Source organism: Schistocerca gregaria, chromosome 2 (genome assembly GCF_023897955.1).
Source record: "Schistocerca gregaria isolate iqSchGreg1 chromosome 2, iqSchGreg1.2, whole genome shotgun sequence".
NCBI lineage: Eukaryota > Metazoa > Arthropoda > Insecta > Orthoptera > Acrididae > Schistocerca > Schistocerca gregaria.
The window spans coordinates 826,754,953-826,768,383 of NC_064921.1; the positions used below are offsets into that span (position 1 = coordinate 826,754,953).

The 13,431-nt window shown below is 42.9% G+C and overlaps 1 protein-coding gene across 1 annotated transcript in view; it reads left to right on the forward strand.

Annotated features, from left to right (window-relative positions):
* The window catches only part of LOC126335999 (nuclear receptor subfamily 2 group E member 1), a 178,873-nt gene that overhangs the window by 157,558 nt on the left and 7,884 nt on the right, over window positions 1-13,431 (forward strand). The window lies entirely within an intron of this gene.

Below are 13,431 nucleotides of genomic sequence, written 5' to 3' on the forward strand. Positions count from 1 at the left end.
TCAAGAAAGACAGTAGGAGTAATCCACAAAATTACAGGCCCATACTATAAACGTTGATATGCAGCAGGATTTTGGAACATATGACTATATTGTGTTCGACCATTATGATTTACCTCGAAGAGACTGGTCTACTGACACACAGTTAACAAGGATGTAGAAAACATCATTCTTGTGAAGCACAACTATGTATTTAGTCATGTGAACTGTTGAGTGCTATTGACAAGGGATTTCAAAATGATTCCGCATTTCTAGATTTCCAGAAGACGTCTGACGCTGTATCTCACAAGCAACTATTAGTAAAATTCCGTACTTAGGGAATATCGTCTCAGTTATGTGATTGGATTCGTGATTTCCTGTCAAAGAGGTAACCGTTCGTAGTACTTGACGTTGTCAATAAAGTCATCAGTAGACCAAAACAAATTGTAAAACTATTTACAAAAGATATATGTATAGTCCGAAAATTGGCAGCTGCCCCTAAATAATGAAAAAAGTGTGATGTCATCAACATGCCAGCTACAAGGAATCCGTTAAACTTCGCTTCAGTCAAATCTAAAGGCCGTAAATTTAAATAAATAGCTAGCAATTACAATAACTTCAATTGGAAACAACACACAGAAAATGTTGCGGGGAAGCCGAACGAAAGACTGCGTTTTATTTGCAGAACTCTTAGAAGATGCAACAGATCTAATAAAGGGACTGCCTACATTACGCTTCTCCGTAATCTTAGGGAGTACTGCTGTGCGGTGTGGGATCCTTACCAGATGGGATTAACAGCGCACATTGAGATAGTTCAAAGAAGAGCACCACGTTTTATATTATCGACAAACAGGGGAGAGAGTGTCACTGACGTGATACAGGATTTGTGGTGGACATCATTAAAACACAGGCATTTCTAGTTGTGGCAGAGTTTTCTCAAGAAATTTCTATCAGCAACTTTCTCCTCCGAATTCGAAAATATTTTGTTGACGCCGATCTACCTAGGGAGAAACGATCATCATAAAAAAGTAAGGGAAACCAGAGTTGGCACGGAAAGATATAGGTGTCCGTTTTTGCCATGCGCTGATCGAGATTGGAATAATAGAGAATTATTGTGAAGGTGGTTCGATGAATACTCTGCCAGGCACTTAAGTGTTATTTGCAGTGTACCCATGTAAACGCAGATGTACATCAGTGGTCACGTGAACATTCTCACAACCGTAGACGAGTTTCTGGACGTCCTCGCAGCATACATTCCTGCCAGGTTCGTCGCTTTGCAAGGGCAGCAGTGTCAGATCGCATAGCCACCACAGCACAGATGATAGGGCTTGTGAGCACAGATGTTTCAACACGAACTGTTGCGAACCGGTTATTAGCAGTGGGACTGTGGACATGCACAACTCTAGCCCGTCTCCCATTCACGCCACAGCATCGACGTGCACGGTTCGACTGGTGCCGTCAGAGGATCACCTGAAAGATGAAATGGTGCACCGTGATCTTCAGCAGTGAAAGCAGATTCTGTCTGTATACAAGTGACAGTCATCTGCGCGTACAAAGTAGACCTCGTGAGCGTTGCCTCATAGAGTGAATTAGTTGAAGACACAGTTACCTAACCCCACGACTTATCGTCTGGGGTGCAATAACTGCAACTCTTGGTCACCTTTGGTGTTTCTGGAGGGAACGCTGAGTAGACCCGGTCTTCTGTTGTTCTTGCAACTGGAAGATGATGTGTTCTTCCAACAGGATAATGCTCGCCCACACGATTCCATGAAAGCCAACGTGCTCTACAAGACGTTGTGAGGTATCTTGTTTGTGTAGTGTATTACGTTGTGGTTTCGATGGTCTTGAAATATGCTTCAAATGCATGTGAAGGTTAAAATTACTATCGTTAATCCTTGCATTAAAACTGATATTATTTCTGTACTAAGACACAATTACATCGCCAATAACAGTCTGATGCTATGTCAATATTTTTAAACATTTGTCGGCGACAGCGCAAAAGGTTTGCCTGAGCTACTTCTACACAAATCATGGCAATAAATTTCAGTAGAGGTAAATTAATAAAGTTCTCAGGGATCTGTTTCTATGTAAAGGTGTATTACACTAACGTGTATTACACTAATATTCATTCTGCAACCAGTCTGTATTTTTAATTAATATACCGTGATCGCTGTGGCCCCGAATACGGTAAGCTGATAATACTTGGCAGCATTTGTATGTCCTGTATGACCACTGTTCTTCTTCTTCTTTTTTTATAAAAAAAAAGCAGGAAATGGCAGCTAACAATACGTACAATACGTAAAACTATCTTAAATATCCCAGGAAAGGGAGGGCACTATATTACAAATAAAAGAAGTGTTTTTATAGTTAACGAATATACTACTGTATTCTGAAAGCACTGAAGTACATAATTCATACAATTATTGATAACAGACCTGTATTTTAATAAGATCCATTACAGTCACGTCCATCTAAGCCAGCGATAATCAGTCACTCTGGAAAAAAGAAGGAAAGAATAGTAATTATTAATGTCTTCTGTAGTCAGAATCAGATATCACACAGTCATATGTCTGACGAGCGTCGCTGATCATCTTTTATCACTCGCTTCACACTACTTCTTTGGATTTCTACAGTACTTTCATTTTATCACACGGCTCCAAAATTATTCTGTCGGTTTTTCAGTAAATCCTAACCAGGATAACGTCCAGCGAGGATAATGTCCAGCAACTTCCCTGGCCAGCACGAACTCTGGAATTGTCTCCAATCGATCATACACTATGTGATAAAATGTATCTGGACACCCCCAAAAATTTACGTTCTCGTATTAAGTGCATTGTGGTGCCACCAACTGCCAGGTACTCCATATCAGCGACCCCAGTAGTCGTTAGACATCGTGAGAGAGCAGAACGGGGCGCTCCTTAGAACACACGGACTTCGAACGTGGTCAGGTGATTGGGTGTCACTTGTGACATACGTCCGTATGCGAGATTTCCACACTTCTAACCATCCCATGGCCCACTGTTTCCTGTGTGATAGTGAAGTGGAAACGTAAAGGGAAACGTACTGCACAAACGCGTACAGGCTGACCTCGTCTGCTGACTGACAGAGACCGCCGACAGTTGAAGAGGGTCGTAATGTATGATAGGCAGACATCTATCTAGACCATCACACAGGAATTCCAAACTGTATCAGGATCCACTGCAAGTGCTATGAAAGTTAGGCGGGAGGTGAGAAAACTTGGATTTCATGGTCAAGCGGTTGCTTATAACGCCCACATCACGCCGGTAAATGCCAAACGACGCCTCGTTTGCTGTACGAAGCGTAAATATTGGACGATTGTACAGTGGAAAAACGTTGTGTAGAGTGACAAATCACGGTACACAATGTGGCGAGCCGATGCCTGGGTGTGGGTATGGCGAATGCCTGGTGAACGTCAACTGCCAGAGTGTGTAGTCACAACAATAAAATTCGGAGGCGGTGTTCTGGTGTGGTCGTGTTTTTCATAGAGGGGGCTTGCATCCCTTGTTGTTTTGCATGGCACTATCACAGCACAGGCCTACATTGATGTTTTAAGCACCTTCTTTCTTCCCACTGTTGGACAGCAATTCGTGGATGGCGATTGCATCTTTCAACATGATCGAGCACCAGTTCATAATGCACGGCCTGTGGCCACCAGTTCATAATGCACGGCCTGTGGCAAAGTTGTTACACGACAATAACATCCCTGTAATGGACTGGCCTGCACCGAGTTCTGACCTGAATCCTACAGAACACCTTTGGGATCTTTTGGCACTTTTACTTCGTGTCAGGACTCACCGACCGACATCGATACCTCTCCTCAGTGCAGCACTCCGTGAAGAATGGGCTGCCATTTCCCAAGAAACCTTCCAACACTTGATTGAACGTATGCCTGCGAGACTGGAAGCAGTCATCAAGGCTAATGTTGGGCGAACACCATATTGAATTCCAGCATTACCGATGGAGGGCGCCATGAACTTGTAAGTCATTTTCAGCCAGGTGTTCGGATACTTTTGATCCTATAGTGTGCGTGTGATATTACAGAACGAGAAGTGACTCATGCGACTCGTCAACCAATAACTGATATAGAACTACATGAACAGGTTCAGCAGCTGTGGCATGACGTATCCCAGGACAGTACTCGCCGCCATCTGTACGATAGACTGGATGCCAGAGTCAGCGCCTGCATTGCCGCATGGGGAGGCTACACCACGTACTAACAGGAGTTTTTAGCATGGGTTGTTAACTGGCACCTCAGAACCGCTAGTGCTGTTGATCTGTAAATGTAATCAGTTCATGTAGTCCATCTGCACTGTTGCAATAATAAATCTTGAGTGTAACGGAAATCTCTAAAAGGGTGTACTATCTGTTTTTCTGGCAGCGTGTAGAGTAGCTCTGTTTTAAATACCGCTGCTTCCTAAGAATAATACGAGTAATACAGCAATATTCCTTCATATCTAAGACACAATCTGTTTAAGCCTTACTTGGTTGAGAACGTTATGTATTATCTTCACCGGTTTTTCTTGCATTTTTTGCTATTGCGTCAGCTACAGGTATTATGAAAGGATTACAACTTGAGGTTCCTAGAATTTTGACTTTAAGTTTTTTCTGTACAAACAAGAGTGACAGTTTTTTCTTAATTCATAAATATCATTATTGCCGGAATTATGTAGAGAATTACATCAGTTAATTTCCAGAATAGTTGTGTAGCGCTAATTTTGTATTGCCTCTGTACCAAAAAAAAAAAAAAAAGGCGCACGACGAAGGAAGTTTGGAAGGTAGGAGACGAGGTACTGGCAGAAGTAAGGCTGTGAGGACGCGGCGTGAGTGGTGCTTGGGTAGCTCAGTTGGTACAGAACTTACCCGCGAAAGGCAAAGGTCAAGAGTTCGAGTCTCGGTCCGGCACACAGTTTTAATCTGCCAGGAAGTTTCATATCAGCGCACACTGCGCTGCAGAGTAAGAATCTCATTCTGGTAACAGCGAGAAACTCAGCATCAAAACTGGTGATCACAAAGTAGATGAAGTTAAGGAATTCTGCTACCTAGGCACAAAATAACCCCTGGATGGATGGATCAAGGAGGATATAAAAAGCAGATAGCACAGGCTAAAAGGGCATTCCTGGCCTATTATCAAACATAGGCCCCACTTTGAGGAAGAAATTTCTAGGAATGTACATTTGGAGCGTAGTAGTGAAATGTGGATTGTGGGAAAACCGGAATAGAAAAGAATCGAAGCATTTGAGATGTGGTGCTACTGAAGAATGTTGAACATTGAAAAAAAAAAGTTATTGAAGTGGTTGGTGATTGGCAGCACTTCAGTGTCTCAGCAACCCATAGCCAGTGGCTTTCTACACTCTTGGAAATTGAAATAAGAACACCGTGAATTCATTGTCCCAGGAAGAGGAAACTTTATTGACACATTCCTGGGGTCAGATACATCACATGATCACACTGACAGAACCACAGGCACATAGACACAGGCAACAGAGCATGCACAATGTCGGCACTAGTACAGTGTATATCCACCTTTCGCAGCAATGCAGGCTGCTATTCTCCCATGGAGACGATCGTAGAGATGCTGGATGTAGTCCTGTGGAACGGCTTGCCATGCCATGTCCACCTGGCGCCTCAGTTGGACCAGCGTTCGTGCTGGACGTGCAGACCGCGTGAGACGATGCTTCATCCAGTCCCAAACATGCTCAATGGGGGACAGATCCGGAGATCTTGCTGGCCAGGGTAGTTGACTTACACTTTCTAGAGCACGTTGGGTGCCAAGGGATACATGCGGACGTGCATTGTCCTGTTGGAACAGCAAGTTCCCTTGCCGGTCTAGGAATGGTAGAACGATGGGTTCGATGACGGTTTGGATGTACCGTGCACTATTCAGTGTCCCCTCGACGATCACCAGAGGTGTACGGCGAGTGTAGGAGATCGCTCCCCACACCATGATGCCGGGTGTTGGCCCTGTGTGCCTCGGTCGTATGCAGTCCTGATTGTGGCGCTCGCCTGCACGGCGCCAAACACGCATGCGACCATCATTGGCACCAAGGCAGAAGCGACTCTCATCGCTGAAGACGACACGTCTCCATTCGTCCCTCCATTCACGCCTGTCGCGACACCACTGGAGGCGGGCTGCACGATGTTGGGGCGTGAGCGGAAGACGGCCTAACGGTGTGCGGGACCGTTGCCCAGCTTCACGGAGACGGTTGCGAATGGTCCTCGCCGATACCCCAGGAGCAACAGTGTCCCTAATTTGCTGGGAAGTGGCGGTGCGGTCCCCTATGGCACTGCATAGGATCCTACGGTCTTGGCGTGCATCCGTGCGTCACTGCGGTCCGGTCCCAGGTCGACGGGCACGTGCACCTTCCGCCGACCACTGGCGACAACATCGATGTACTGTGGAGACCTCACGCCCCACGTGTTGAGCAATTCGGCGGTACGTCCACCCGGCCTCCCGCATGCCCACTATACGCCCTCGCTCAAAGTCCGTCAACTGCACATACAGTTCACGTCCACGCTGTCGCGGCATGCTACCAGTGTTAAAGACTGCGATGGAGCTACGTATGCCACGGCAAACTGGCTGACACTGACGGCGGCGGTGCACAAATGCTGCGCAGCTAGCGCCATTCGACGGCCAACACCGCGGTTCCTGGTGTGTCCGCTGTGCCGTGCGTGTGATCATTGCTTGTACAGCCCTCTCGCAGTGTCTGGAGCAAGTATGGTGGGTCTGACACACCGGTGTCAATGTGTTCTTTTTTCCATTTCCAGGAGTGTATGTGTGAGAGATATGCTCACAGGTGCAACAGCTGAACACCCTCTGTATTCGACATGGGTGATGACAGCACAGGCAATGCGAATGCGATTTGGCTGTGTTAGTTGTCCTCAGAGTTTCCACACATCGACACATCCATTATCAGGCCATATGCAGGACTGCATCTCTTCTGCAAAGATAGTATGGAGCCAGTGGTGTCATTGGGCACTCCACTTTAGGTGAGCCTTTATCCTCTGCCACTTCAACAAAAGCCACAACAATGGTCCCTGTGTTGCCAATATACTGCGGTCTAGAAATCGCCGCGCTGCGCATCTGGATACTTGTCTTTCTGCAAATAAGCCCATACTCAAGACATGTGACACGGCTGTAGAGTCCATGCATACCGTGGCCAGTGGATGCACAGATGGCAGGGCCTGCGTGGAGAGAGTGGTAGTGATGGGGGCTGCAGGCAGGCACTGTAGGGGAAATGCAGAGCGCTGAAAGGGAAATTCCATTCTAAAGTGAAGCCTAGACTCACATTTTTTGCAAATATTCAAAAAATGGTTCAAATGGCTCTAAATGCTATGGAACTTAACATCTGAGATCATCAGTCCCAGCCGGTTGCGATGGTCTCGTGGTGCTAGGCGCGCAGTCCGGAACCGTGCGACTGCTACGGTCGCAGGTTCGAATCCTGCCTCGGGCATGGACGTGTGTGATGTCCTTAGGTTAGTCAGGTTTAAGTAGTTCTAAGTTCTAGGGGACTGATGACCACAGCAGTTGAGTCCCATAGTGCTCAGAGCGATTTGAACCATTTTTTTCATCAGTGCTGTAGGCTTAGAACTACACAAACCTAATTAACCTAAGGACATCACACACATCCATGCCCAAGGCAGGATTCGAACCTGCGATCGTAGCAGCAGCGCAGTTCTGGACTGAAGCGCCTAGAACCTCTCGGTCACAGTGGCCAGCCCTTGCAAATATTAAGCAGGGCACCTCTGTGCTCACACTTGCGTGGTGACTATTCAAAAGAAATTGCCACCCCTGCTTTTGTCGGTATTTAAAAGGAATTCCGCCGAAAATTCAGCGATTTATTTTCGCCTGGCTTGTTGAGAGAAGTGTCAAGAGTGGCGAATTGAGTAAAAGCAACAGCTTTCTCTTGTTGGCATGTTAAAATATTCTTCTTTTGCCACAACACAGTGGTATTTACAGAGGTAACATGTTGTGCAGACGCAATTTCGAGAGAATTCTAAACAAGTGGTTTATTAAGTTTATTAAACGAGGAATGAGGAAAAGCATCTTATGAAAAAGCACATCTTTGGTATAATATAAATGTATAATGTCTTCATTTATGTTGTTCCAAACCCCATAGCATTTCTTTGCTATCATTCGCCAAAATCTCATTTCGGTACCTGAAACCGTGTACGAAATATGAGTAATGTTGAGGAATTTCTCTCTGATTGTATCGCTAGTGCGGCGCGATCGCAAATGAGTGTGCTACACCGGATCAATTTTCTTGAGATTGGTGACACGGAGACTTCCATCCAAGTCCAAAGAAAAAATCTATATGTTAGATGCGAAAATTACCGAACTATCAGTTTAATAAGCCATGGCTGCAAAATACTAACACGAATTCTTTACAGACGAATGGAAAAACTGGTAGAAGACGACCTCGGGGAGCATCAGTTTGGATTCCGTAGAAATGTTGGACCACGTGAGGCAATACTGACCCTATGATTTATCTTAAAAAATAGATTAAGGAAAGGCAAATCTACGTTTCTCGCATTTGTAGACTTAGAGAAAGCTTTCGACAATGTTGACTGGAATACTCTCTTTCCGATTCTGAAGGTGGCAGGGATAAAATACAGGGAGCGAAAGGCTATTTACAATTTGTACAGAAAGCAGATGGCAGTTAGAAGAGTCGAGGGACATGAAAGGGAAGCAGTGGTTGGGAAGGGAGTGAGACAGTGTTGTAGCCTCTCCCTGGTGCTACTCAATCTGTATATTGAGCAAGCAGTGAAGGAAACAAAAGAAAAATTCGGGGTAGGTAGGAGACGAAATAAATACTTTGAGGTTCGCCGATGACATTGTAATTCTGTCAGAGACAGCAAAGGACTTGGAAGAGCAGTTGAACGGAATGGATAGTGTCATGAAAGGAGGGTATAAGATGAACATCAACAAAAGCAAAACGAGGATAATGGAATGTAGTCGAATTAAGTTGGGTGATGTCGAGGGAATTAGATTAGGAAATGAGACACTTAAATGGAGTAAATGAGTTTTGCTATTCGAGAAGCAAAATAACTGATGATGGTCGAAGTAGAGAAGATATAAAATTTAGAATTGCAATGGCAAGGAAAGGGTTTCTGAAGAAGAGAAATTTGATAACTTCGAGTATAGATTTAAGTGTCAGGAAGTCGTTTCTGAAAGTATTTGTATGGAGTGTAGCCATTATGGAAGTGAAACATGGACGATAAATAGTTTAGACAAGAAGAGAGTAGAAGCTTTCGAAATGTGGTGCTACAGAAGAATTCTGAAGATTCGATTGGTAGATCACATAACTAATGATGAAGTATTGAACAGAATTGGAGAGAAGAGAAATTTGTGGTGCATCTTGACTAGAAGAAGGGATCGGTTGGTAGGGCATATTCTGAGGCATCAAGAGATCACCAGTTTAGTATTGGAGGGCAGCGTAGAGGGTAAAAATCATAGAGGGAGACCAAGAGACGAATACACTAAACAGATTCAGAAGGATGTAGGTTGCAGTAGGTACTGGGAGATGAAGAAGCTTGCACAGGATAGATCAGCATGGAGAGCTGCATCAAACCAGTCTCTGGACTAAAGACCATAACAACAGCTAAATTTCATATGCAGCAACGTATTATGAAATATGCACCAAACGCAAAATCATAGCGACTCATATTTTTCAATGCAAACTTCTTCCAATTTCAAACATTGTCTTACTTCCGTGTAAGTATCACAATAACTATGTCCTTTACCGAAATGATGGGCTCATCGTAATGAACCTGACGCATGAAGCTACAAGTAAATCAAAAACGAATTTTTTACCGAGTAGTTTCTTTAAAATCGTTTGAGAAAGACTGCAGGGCGGAAGTCTCGAGGCTATCATCACCACTTGGCTGAAAGGTGGCAGACCATGTCGGCCTCCCCGTCTGAAAAAATGAACGAACCCACCCAGCGCTCTGGACGAACATTGGTCTCTACATATCGGTCACCATATCCTGTGTGGTCCCTACTTCTGCATAGCCAAAAAACTATATAGCTATACTCGTGGGGGCTAGTCACCTACCTGTAGAACTACTAGGCCTGTACAAGGCAGTGAGTATGGTCATCCTAAATCCATCAATTCCATATCTGTGTGTCAGTTGTGGGATCCTGACTAATACGAGCAGGAGGCAGACTGTGTCACACAATCTTGATAAGCCAGAGTCATGCTCCTGTCAATTTCCTACATGCGCTCATAGAGATTTCTCCTTCTTACATGAGACATAACCCGATTGTCTTATAAACTACCAATATTCAAATGTGATTTCTGATTAAGAAATTTTCCACATTAACTTTCCTCATATACAAAATAAAGATGACTCTACTCCTACCTACTCCGAGTGATTGTACAAAATTGCTAATCATTTTGGTATGTAGTACACCTTATGCTACTCTGAGCTATTTTGCACACTGCCTGCATAGTGTTGCATTTTAATTAGCAACAGTGATAAGTAAAACGCGATTGTCTTCATCTTAACTAAAAGAAGAGAAATAAATAAAAATATATTACATTTTAATTATCTTGTTAATGTTGCAGTTCTTCTTATTTCTGTGCTTGCTAAAAAAAAATAGGGACAGAATACCGCCATATGCAAAACATCGTTTGTAGTTTTGTTTTCACCCAGGCATGTTTCAGTAGTTTTTGTCCTGTCTTTGTTGGGTTTCAGTGTTTATTTTTTCTGTAGTATTCTTGTTACATGTTAACCTCTAAAACACTTTTGGTACATAATATTGACATTTGTTAAATGAGCAAGTACTGTCCAACGTTTTGCATTAGTTTGTATACAATGCAGAGTTGAGACATCTGTCACTGAGTTGAGGCGTTCTCTGTTGTTCATTTACGATATGTCTAAAGGTCCTAGTTTTATAGCAAAGGTCCTAGTTTAGTAGCCAATTTAGAAATAAATTGGATGTATACATTTGTTTACATGCCACCCTGAGGCCGTTGGTTGTTTACACTAGCAGCTTTACATTTACAATACAATCTACAGTCTGTCACTTTCCAACAGCAAAACGTATTTTATTCTTGTGTTTATTATGCATTTCCGACTGAGAATCGCTATATATCGAATCATTTAGCGAGTTACAGTTTTTGATGTGGTGTTTTCTCTGTATTTCTTTCACAGTGGTGGTTACATATGCTTATTATAAGATTTGTTTGGCAAGTATAGAGTTTACACCGCCATTATGTGTTTTTACATAAGGTCAATAGAAAAATGATTGTTATAGATATTCAGTGTTCATTTCCTTTGTGGCATGTTTGTTTGGGATGCAGCCTGTGGATCTGAAGTGTTGTTGCCATTTGCAGTGTTTAGCTTGTTTATTTGTGTGTGTGTGTGTTTCCAAGACAGGGCGAGGGAGAGAGAGAGAGAGAGAGAGAGAGAGGTGAGAGAGAAAGGGGGTTGTAGATAGGCAGATAGAGTGAATGGTATGGAGTAAAAGGAGAGGTGAAGTCAATTTTAGATGGTGATCATAAGAAGTTTTAGGGTGGAGGGCTGTTTATCTAAATTTACAATTGTGGCAAAGAGGGTTTTATTGCTCAGTGATGTGAATTCATTTAATACTTTCTTTTCTTTGCCTAATTGTGTTTAGATGTGATGGTTTTCTTCTATTGTTAGTTTTTGGTAAGGCTGTTGTTAGTTTCAAGAATTTTTAAATCAATTTCTGTTTTCATTGGATGGTGATTCTGTGTTATTAGGTGATCTCCAAAAGTTGAGTGTGAGCTATTACTCTTCAATGCTCTGAGGTGTTCTGTACACCTGGTTCTAAGCTTCCTGTATGTCTGACCCACATACACAGATTCACAGCATTTGCTAGTTAGTTGATATGTACTAGACTGGCTGTATTTGTCAGTATTGGTGCTATTTCTTCCATGTCAGTTCTGTATTGTGTTGTTGGTTCTATACGCTATATTGAGTTCTTGTCTCTTTACTATGTTGCCCACTCTGTGTGCAGTTTAGTGTTCTAAGTCATTATATACTATTTGTTGCTTATTGTCTGCTGACTTGTTGTGAGCTGAATTGTATCTCTGTGTGTGATGTTTCCTGATTATGTGTTGTCTGTTTTGTTTTTTGTTGCTTATTTTATCTATGGTCTTTGCATCATAACCATTCTCCTCTGAAGTTTGTTTAATTGTGTGCAGTTTTTCTTTGTAGTAATGTTTCCTCATATGTCTTTCTTCCAGTTTTTGTAGTAAATGTCTGAAACTGGCATCTTTATGAGTTATGGGGTGATTAGATTGGTTATGAATGTTGGTGTTGGTGATTCTAGGTTACATTGTGAAGTCACTTTTGCTGTTTCTCAGGAAGACATAAACACTATCCATCCATAAATACAATAATGAGACACAAGCAGCCGAAAAATTCTAGTTCTTATATCTCAGCATACTCAAGGGAAAGAAATAAAATCAATATTACATTTGGTTTACTCGTTGAATCAGTCGCAACTGGCATCACTCACAGTAAGCAATTACTAAAGCGGAATTTCCACATGAAAGAAAAGTGATGCCTCTTGGCCCCCAGTCAAGTGGCAGAACCCAAGTTGGGTGTGGAAACCATGGCGGCTATTCCTTGAGTACTCCAGGGTCACGGCCTTCCAATTATATCTATTACTTGCAATACTGTGGTACGTTGGAAACGTGAACGAAAAATCGAATCATTGCATGTTCTTATAGCACCAGCCTGTGGATGAGAATGAATATTGTTTTTAGATTGGGTAGACTACCAACCCCTGTAAGCGAATGATCAATGTTTTTGGAATGGGTAGGCTGTCAGGCTCTCACCAAACTGGCCTGTCACTTTGAAGGTAGCCAATGGACACATGTGGAAAAGTGGGGGTTTTGGAAGTTGGGTAGGGCAGTGCATTGCGTAGGGCTCTTTGGACGGCATCTGCTTGAAGTGGGCGAAGTAAACAAGTAGTGCCATACCTGTGGTAGTCGTTTTGTTTTTCATTGTGAATTAGATTCTTTGAAAGTACGACCTAGTGACGTACTGATGCGCTAGTTTCTTGTTTAAAATTAGTGGTGTGAGAAGGATAAACACTATTTTAACTATTAGTTATCAAAATACTACTTCTGAGAGAAAGTTGGAACTTAAAAGGTTAGGACTGCCAAGATCTGATTTAAACACTGCGCAGACTCAAAATGCATGCAAAAGAAAAAGTAATTTTACCAGAAAATTTATTTTTGCTATATATAAACGTGTGGACTGGCTGTGTGGATGTGAAATAATAAATGATTTCTTCTGTCACGTGTCAGGTAATAAATCTTGCAGACTGTACTTGGACCACAGATGTGATAATGGACATTAAACACTTAGATTGCAAATTTAAAAATCATATGTTGAGTGAACTACACATAAACAGTCACATCGAGTGTGTCGTGTTTGGTAAAGTCGATATTAGATGTC